This window comes from Passer domesticus, chromosome 3 (assembly GCF_036417665.1).
Source record: "Passer domesticus isolate bPasDom1 chromosome 3, bPasDom1.hap1, whole genome shotgun sequence".
NCBI lineage: Eukaryota > Metazoa > Chordata > Aves > Passeriformes > Passeridae > Passer > Passer domesticus.
Window position 1 is genome coordinate 116054531 of NC_087476.1, and position 9107 is coordinate 116063637.

At 43.5% G+C, this 9107-nt stretch overlaps 2 long non-coding RNA genes across 6 annotated transcripts in view; both read right to left on the reverse strand.

Annotated features, from left to right (window-relative positions):
* The window catches only part of LOC135297648 (uncharacterized), a 32359-nt gene that overhangs the window by 22606 nt on the left and 646 nt on the right, over positions 1-9107 (reverse strand). The window lies entirely within an intron of this gene.
* Positions 342-9052, reverse strand: LOC135297647 (uncharacterized). 5 transcript variants are annotated; one of them, XR_010359569.1, is made up of 3 exons: positions 8803-9052; positions 7489-7616; positions 342-6296 (listed from the first exon to the last, which is right to left on the reverse strand). It is a non-coding gene; the product is annotated as an uncharacterized LOC135297647 (long non-coding RNA). The 5 variants fall into 5 exon arrangements; XR_010359566.1 differs by having other exon boundaries at positions 8839-9040; XR_010359570.1 differs by lacking the exon at positions 8803-9052 and adding an exon at positions 8598-8796.

Genomic DNA, 9107 nt, shown 5'->3' on the forward strand with positions numbered 1-9107 from the left:
AACAATATTGATAAAACACAAATATTTAATACATTATAAAAGTAAGATGTAGAGTAATATATTAGTTCTGTGTAGAAGACATATTATGGGTGTTTTAGCATCAAATAACTCACAAGATTTCAGGGAATCATAATGTGTTTATACAAGATATTTTAGGATAACTGCATATTAAAACTTTTTTAACAGTGAAGTAGATGATGCTAAGTCTCTTCTCAGGGTTGATATAATGCTACCAAAATACTGTTGAGGAGGCATGCAAGTTTGTGTTATGGGGTAATTGACCTTAAAAAATATAAAAATTAATAGGAAAAATGAATGGGCTTAGTGAACAAAAGTGCCTATTTTAGAGTTCTGTTGAAAAGGCTTTATTTTCAAGATGGATTACTTGTATTTCTTCCTTATTTTTACACAGGATGAGAGATGGTGAGGAGAGAAACTTCTGGCAGTTCTGTATACACAGAATGCTTACTGCACTTAATCAGGAAAAGTTTTTAAGCTTTCACCTTGCTTTTTCTTCATCTGATCATTATTTCCATAATAATTTTAATGGTGTGCATATTTTTAAAATTAAGCATCAGTGACTACTATCTAATGAACTGCACATAGGCTTTCTTTAGGCCCAAGGGTCACAAGATGCATAACCTGAAGAATCAAGAGTCTGGAGAGCCCTGGGAGCAGCTTCAAGATAAAATGTGGTAGGTCTAGACCCTCAGAGATCCCCAAAGGTCATCCTGGATCCTTCCTGCTAACATCCCTGGAGACCTTCTGCTTCTTCAGGTGTCCTGTCAGCACTGGCCTGAACATCCCTGGCTGGCTGGTTTCCACCCACAGCTGGGTTTAGGAGCCATTATGACCTTGAGGACAGATGATGACAGATCACCAAGAAGGGATGTGATGGCACAGCTCCACAATCCACGAGCCACAGGCTGGCCCTCCAGTAACACAGGAGTGAGTGCTCCACTGCCACAGCTCACTGCAGCTGTCAGTGGCATGCTGACATCTCTCAGCCAGTGTGACACTTTGAATTTCCAAATGTACAATCACAGTGGTAGAATGTAGGCCAGGATTCAGCTCTTTTAACTCTACTCACCTACAAGTTAGTGATGTGCTCTAATGTGGCTGGGCTAGGCTCCCACAGTGTCACTGCAAGACACCAGAAAGCAACACATCCCATCCTATGATAAGGATCTGGGATGAATCACCTTTGTGGCTGCCTCCACCTCTCCAGAGGAAGCCCAGGAAAATAGCTAGGCCAACTGCTTAACTTAGAGATGTACAAAGTCAGGCTAGATTAATGCCATGAACTATGCTTTTCAAAAAGAAAGTTCTATCAAGGTTTTCCTGCTCACACTGTTGTTACAATAACAGCAAAGCAGATTTATCAAGCTACCTACTTTGCATTTGTGTCAATGCTCCTGGCAAAATGAAATTAGTTCTGTTCAGCTGTGTCTTTGGCACGGCACATCCTTGGCAGGGGACTCCTAACAACACATGGGTATTCTTTTAGCTTCAGGGAGAGGAGTCTTTGTCTTTCAGGACAGAAAGCTTGAGCTCATTTCAGGATGCATTTGTGAGGTTTTGAAAGGCCATGGTGTGCAATATAATTAGTTACTCCAAGGTGACAGATTTGTTATAATCTATAAAACTAGGTTCCAACTGTGAAAACGCAGTAAACAGTGCTGCCCACAGAAGTATGTCTATGCATGCACTGAAATATTTAAAAGACCCAGCCTTTGATGCTAATTTTACAAAACTCCCCTTTCCTCCTTCCAGCTGGAACTACTTCCCACCATGCCTCCCAGCACTGCCAGCATCCAGCAGGACACACTCCTCACTCAGAAGAAGCGCCATTAAATCGGAGTTACTGACAAAGAAGGTGTTGGTATTTATAGAAAATGAGGAACTGCCTTGGAAATTCTACAGATGTAGTTGTGTCTATTGTATCAATGTGTCCTGCTGGATAAAAATAGGAATGACAATATGTAGGGTGTCCTGCCCATTAGTCCAACTGGTGATGAGTAATGCAGCCAAATTCATGTCAGTAAATCCTACCTACCACACCATGCTTCAGAAACCCTCTTGGCACTCTTCTCTAAGAGAGAAGACACAAAAGCATAAAGGTTTAATCTGCATGTATTTGAAATTATTACACAATTTATGAGGCAAAGATTCAAATAAGGTATATTAGTTGCTCCAAATACATCTCAGTAAAAAATTATCTCTGCCTACATTCCACAGATTGTACCCTCTTCAGAAAACCCCCAAGTGTTATAGAAAATTTGGTGAATGTTACACTTTCAATTGGAGAAATCAAGTTGGTTTAGTACAAAAGACCCAAATACACTAGACAAAGACAAAAAAAAATAAACTCTCTGATACTAAGAGCCTTTGGAAAAGGATCTGAAGAAACTCTTCTGGAAATCAAAATTTGATGTTTAAAAGTTATTGGATCACATGGATTTAACATCTTACTGTCTGGTGTTAGCCTCAGACAGAACTTGTGTCTTGCATGAGCATCCTCCTGAAAGCCTGAGTGATCAGTCTCCAGTACCATGCAATGCTCTTGCCCACTCCTGCATCTCAGGCCAGTCTAGTTCTGGAACACACCCTCTTTCAAGCATGCAGAAAAAGTATTTTTGTGCTGGACTAGTGCTGATGCCTTGAGTTCTTTATCAGAGCAGGTATTTGAAACTTCCTGAGGTCTTAAGTCTGAGAGTAAGAGCCAGAGCTGATGTACCAGAAAATATTAGATGAAGTGGTGAAGACTTTTTACTACATAAATCTATGGAGCCACAAAAAGGAATGTTTTTGTCTAATTTTGTGGCTCTTTATTTCTGATATAAATACTACTGACCAACAAGGGAGGAGGAGCTTGTACAGGAAGTTGTATTTTAAGTAAAGTTACAGTTACAAGAAAAACTAATTATTTCCATTAAAATAAGGGGCACTTAAATAGTGCAATGACATTCTTGTGACACTAGCTTTTCATCTCTTGCCCAGGATAGGGAGGGTCTGGTTCACTTGCTTTTTTAAACACGGACTTGGAACACCATATATTTTTGATTAAGAAGGGGAAAAAATTAGCAAGTAATCCCAGGGCTCCAAGGAGCTATTCACAAGCCTAATGTTAAGATGTAATCTTCTGGTGATTACGTAATAGTTTCCCCTCTGCCCATTCCAGAGTGGATATGAGATACTACAGTGTGCATGCCTGGTCTTGAATGTTTAGTTCCAGGTGTGAGAGCTTATTGCAGTTGCCTAGAGAAAGGCCAAGTGTACATATCATTCTGGGAGAGACAGGTCCTGATTCCAAGGATAGGCAATAGAAGGTGGTGTGCCACCCCACTCAGGGTTAGGCTCTAGGAGCTATGTGGGAGTTGGCAGACACAATTAACAAGCCTGAAATAACAATTACCTTGAGAGCAAGCACAAAATAAAAGGCAGGGAGCAGCCCTCAAGTAGGAAAAGTAAAATAACTGCAACAACAGCAGGACAAATCTAATCTCACGTAAAAACACTGAAAACCCATCTGAGACCTGGACATGAAATCAACACACTGATATTAAAGAACACAGACCACAAGAAACAAGAAGCTTGGAATCCTCCATGGAATAAAATCAGTGATTGGCTTTTCTGTGGAATATCTGCCAGCTCCTGCTGCACACAGTGGTCAGAAGGGGATTTCATAAGTGTTAGAGCGAGCATTTACATCTAATAAGATCTGGAGAAAAAAAGGAGAAAATCCAAGCACGCTGTTATTCTGTCCAGTGCAATCCATTGCAGCACTGACATGGTGGCCTACTGTCTTTTCAAATCCTGGCCACACCTGGCTTCTAAATAGATCTGAAAAAGCCTGATCCATCAGAGGACACATACACAGATTCTGCAAGGTGATATCTAGAATAGTCCCAGACAGATAAATCCTGCATGCAATGCAAGTCTGACATGTCAGGTTCACAGCATATGCACTATTGTCTTGCTCAGAGAAGTTCCAAACTAAGTACCAATCTGGCAGCACACCCCTTGCACATGCATATTTTATCTTACAGAAAAGTCTGAGCTCTCCCAATACATTCTGCACATCCAGAAAGACACCTATGGCAATGGAAATATAGAGAAATCCATGCCATGTATGCTCTTCCTATGAGAAACTGCACTGACCATGCAATGATACAACACACCCTGTGTTAAACAGGACATTCTGTACCACATGGGATCCCTGGCACTTTGTGACATTTATTTTTGTGACCACAGCACGCTGTGCTTACCCAGGAGAGTTCAGAGGTCAACATCAGTGTATGCACATGAATTTGGTGGACAGAAGACACTGTGTGATTACCTAATATTTAATTAGGTTGCAACAATAACATTACTGCCCTTATCCTCACTATGCAAGCTCAGCTACAAAGCAACATGATGGCTGTACTGAAGCTTTGGGATGTAATATCAGTAACCCCTGAGACATGACAATTATCCAGTCACCAATACTGTTCCCCACCAACACAAGGACAGTCTTGTAGAACGTATATTTATAATCACAGCATAATTAAAGCTGGGCAAGGTCACTGTTTCAACCTCCTGCTCTCTCCACAGCTATCTTCAATGATAAACTAGGTTGCTCAAAGTCTTTTCCTCTCTAGTTTTGTTTCCAAGGATGGAAAAATCCACAGCCACTCAGGGAAAATGTTCTGCTACTTGACCACTCTCACTTTGAACTTTTGTTTTCTTACACACAACTGGAATATCTCTGGGTGCAGCTTCTCACTTTTATCTGTCATCCTGTTGGTGACTGTCTCAGAGAGAAGCCTTGTGCCATCTTCCCTATAATTCTCTTTGGGAAGGTGCACATTGTAATTAGATCCTGCTGTGGCCAAACCCACTTCCTCACACAGCATGTGCTTCAGCCCCTTACAGCCTCAGCTGAACTGGCTGTTCCCAAACTTGACAGTGTGTATGCAGTGTGGCCTCACCAGTGCTGCACACAGAGCTCCTATCTGCTGGCTATATGGAGAATGCAGCCCTGCAGGTGTTGAAATCCCATGAGGAACTTCTTTTGTCCACCAGGATGGCCAGGCCCTTTTCTGCTGGGCTGCTTCCAAGCCAGCTGGTTCTCAGCCTGTAGCATCCTGTAGTCTGTCCCACATTCAGGACTTTGCCCTTGTCTCTGTTGACCAACTCAAGGCTCTCACTGGCCCACTCCTGCAGCTTGGCAAGCCTGCTCTGACTGGTGGCCTCCTGTGTATCCCCAGCTTGGCAAGGGGAGCAGCTGAAAACTTGCTGAGGGTGCACTCTGTACCACCCCCTGCACGGTGACCTTGTCAAACAAGACTCGCCCCAGTACTGATCCCTGACCCCTCCTAACGGGGCATCAGACAGGACTTCAAACCAATGACACACAACCTTCAAGCCTGGGGGTACAGCCAGTTTTCCACACCCAGGCTCTGCCCAGCTCACCCACATCTCCCCAGTTATAAGGTTATTGAGGAAGTCCCTCACAAAGACAAGCTTGAATGACATCCTCTGCTTTCCCCGTGCTCACTAAGCCCAAAGTCAGTGACACTGGGTGAGACACAACTGAACTAAAACATGTAACATTAGCCTTTGTTCAGTCACCTGCAGTCTTTTAATGCCATGGACTTTCCAATGTCACAGGGTGTGAGCACAAAAATAAACTGGCCAGCTCTCAACACTCAAATGAGTGTTGGTCATCTGGTCCAGTGGACTTGTATATGCCCACTCTGACAGAGTGGATGTTCTGTGGGGAATTTCCCTCCTCTGCCCAAACCCTGCTACCAGCCACAGGAGCTTGGGAGATGGGAAAGGTTTTTTTCCCAGCAAAGCCTAAGATGAAAGAGGTCTCTTCTTTTCCTTGACCTTTATGGCCAGTTTAATCACCCAGTCCTGCAGCAGGCCCACATATTCTTTATGTTGCCCTTCACGTCCTTCAGTTGCAACTCCAGCCAGGTTTTGGCTCTCCATATTCCACTCCTCCACCAAAATACTGACCATCCTCCTCTGCAGGAAGTGATGAAGAATCTCACACCAGTGTAATTTGCTTGCTATCTGCTGAATGATTTCTAAAAATGCTGTTTAAGGAAGGTGCTTATCTTTCATCCTTATCTCATTTTCTGGAAGTGGCAAGCATATCCAGGTGCCTGTTTGAGCATTTATTCAGCTGGTTCTGTGGAAAATGTGATTGTTCTAAATTATTCTTTCTTCTTTTGTTCTTTGTTGTTAGTTGGTTTATTTCCAGTAACCTCAAATTTGACGTAGAAGAAAAGGGAAAGTATACACACCTGATAGGGAATCAAACAATTAATTACCTTCAGCATTCAGCTTTGACTGCTAATCCATCTCCAACATTTTGTAGTATTACAGCTCTGCTGAAGCAGCCTCACATGGTTATTATCAAATAACCCAGGCCCTTAATGAGAGTTCCTTCCTATTATTCAGATCTGGACTATGTGCTCCATCCTCCACTAAAACAAAATGGTGGGGGAAAAAAGTTTAAAAAAAATACCTAAATTAGCCAAAGTTTATTAGTTCTAGCCAGCTCATAAACAATAAATTTAAGGGTTGTTTTTTCTGACTTTCCAGACCTAGAAAATAGAAGTGTTTCTTGCTTCTCAAGCATCTGTATTTAGTCTAGAATGTCCCAAGACAGGTTTCTTACACTTAAGAGTAACACTAGTTAAAAATATCATACACTGGTAATTTCATTTATTGTTTTTGACAGGAAGTGATTGGTCTCTTTGGTTTCTTAAACTATCACAATAATTAAGAAGTATTTCTGCAACATTTTTTTTCTATTAAAGATGTGGAACTATACAATAGGAAGTTGTCTGAATTACAATATAGTCAGAATTGTACATGTTCTGCACAGTTATGTATTGCAACTCTGCTTTAGTAACATGGCTGGTACTACAACTGTATTTAAGGTTGCCAAAATTTCTCTTCAAAATTCCTCTTCTGGGCGTTTATAAGTTTGTCATTTTTTATAGCTGAATTGGGGCATTAATTCTCTACTTTTGGGAAACTTTAAAGATGCCTGAATAGGATGAACTCATGCTTCTGTTATTGTAATAGAGTCATCTGTCACAAGTGAGACATGTTTTGTATTTACCAGTCGATTCTCTAATTGCTCAAAAAGCTGCACACTTATTTGGATTATTAAATTTGCCCTCTCTCATCTAGCTGCAGAATAGAATCAGATCCAAATCAGGGCTTAGCTGATGAAAAACTGACAAAGCATGGAGCCATTACCCCTTTCACAATTCTCTTTTTCCTGTGACTGTGCCAGCCCCAGATCTGTCATCCAAGATCCCCTCCTGGTGACTACAGCAAGTCTAGAAGTAAAAACCATCTCTGCAACTAGGAAAGGCATAGGTAACAAAGGACAACAGGAGCAGATGGTGGGAAGGGGTTTTGACCATCCCCTTCCCCTGGACTCTGAGGCACAGGGCAGGAAAGAACGATGAGCAACTTTACCTTCCTGGAAATCTAGTCTTGATCTTTAAAGTTCACTTTTAGGTGCCTTCACAGGGTCTGTGCTGCCCTCTGCAACTGTTCCTATCATCTTTACCCAAGTCTTTGAATTATGGATGCAGTGATGACATCTGGGGAAGACCAAGAAAGAACTCAAGAATGCTGAAAACACAAGCCTTGTGTTCTCCAGCAATGGTTGGTGAGCTAAAAACACAAAATCAACATTCCTCTCTCTGGAAGACTGATGTTGAATATAACCCTACAGCCACACCTGGGCAGAGGTCAGGGACAAAGCCCTTTCCAACCTCTCCCTCTGATGTAAGAGTGCTTTAGCTGTTATCAGCCAAACATCTTGTGCAGCCTCTGAACAGGGCCAAGGTATCTACTTCAGCTGGCCAGACCTCCATGAGGTCTCACGTCCTTCTCTGGTGTCACTCCTTTCATGCATTTTGTCCCTCCATGGAGTTCTCCACTGGTCTCGGGCCTGTGGTTCCAAAGTTCCACTCAAAACAAAGCACTGTTGTTCAAACTTACTCGTTTAACCTAAGCCAGTACTCCTAAAACCTCAGCTTCTGAAGGGGAAGATGTTTAGATATTAACCTCAGCTTTCAATGCGGAAAAAAGAGTTTTGTTATTTCCCTTTGGGTTTTGGAGAAAAGTTCGAGCATACCAAAGATAAAAATTCTAGGCTCTAAACCAAATAACATAAAACATATTATTTCAAGATGCTATTTTTAAAGACCAAGATTTCACTCATCTCATGACTTTTGACCAGAGGCTTGGCTCAGGATTTGAGTTTGCCTTCCACCACACAGGAGGGTTAGCAGAGAGAGACCACAGGGCAGAGATGGGGACCCTTAAAATTCCCACTGTGTGTCGTGACAAATGTGCCCCAACTCTCAACATTCCTGTGAGATCTACAGCAAAACTGCTGTAGATTTCCCCTCTTTTTCCATGCCCATGCATGCAGTGACTACAAGAGACAAGACTGTCAGCAGGTCTGAAACCTTCCAGTGACCAACCTGTGCAACACCAGGATGCGACTTTGTTAAGCATTTTCCTTTTTTACAAACTCCCAAATGCAGAATCATAAGATCAGGGTTGGAAGGGACCTTAGAGACCATCCTGTTCCAAACACCCCTGCCATGGAATGGGACACCTTCCACTAGACCAGCTTGTGCAAAGCTCATCCAGCCGGGCTTTGAACATCGCCAGGGCTGGGGCATCCAAACCTCCCTGGGCAACCTGCTCATCACTCTCATATAAAAGCATTTCTTCCACACACCCAACCTAACTTCCCCCTCTTTCAGTTCGCACCCTTTTCTCCCCGTCCAAACTGCATCAGGAAACCACCTGAGGCCGGAAATCACCCGGTCACCTCCTCGGTGCCACCACGGCCGGTCCCACCGGGACACGTCGGGGCAGCGGGCACCCACCGCACCTCCTGCGGGACCACCCTGGCCCCTCTCGCAGCCCGGCGCTGCAGGGCTCGGGCACACACCGGCCACAAGCCCGGGACCCCCGGCGGCCCCTCGGGCACGACGCCCGGAGCCCCTGAGGCGCCGCGGGACCCCGCGCGGCGAGCCGGGCGCTGCCGTTGGGGCGTCCCCGTCCCCGCCGGG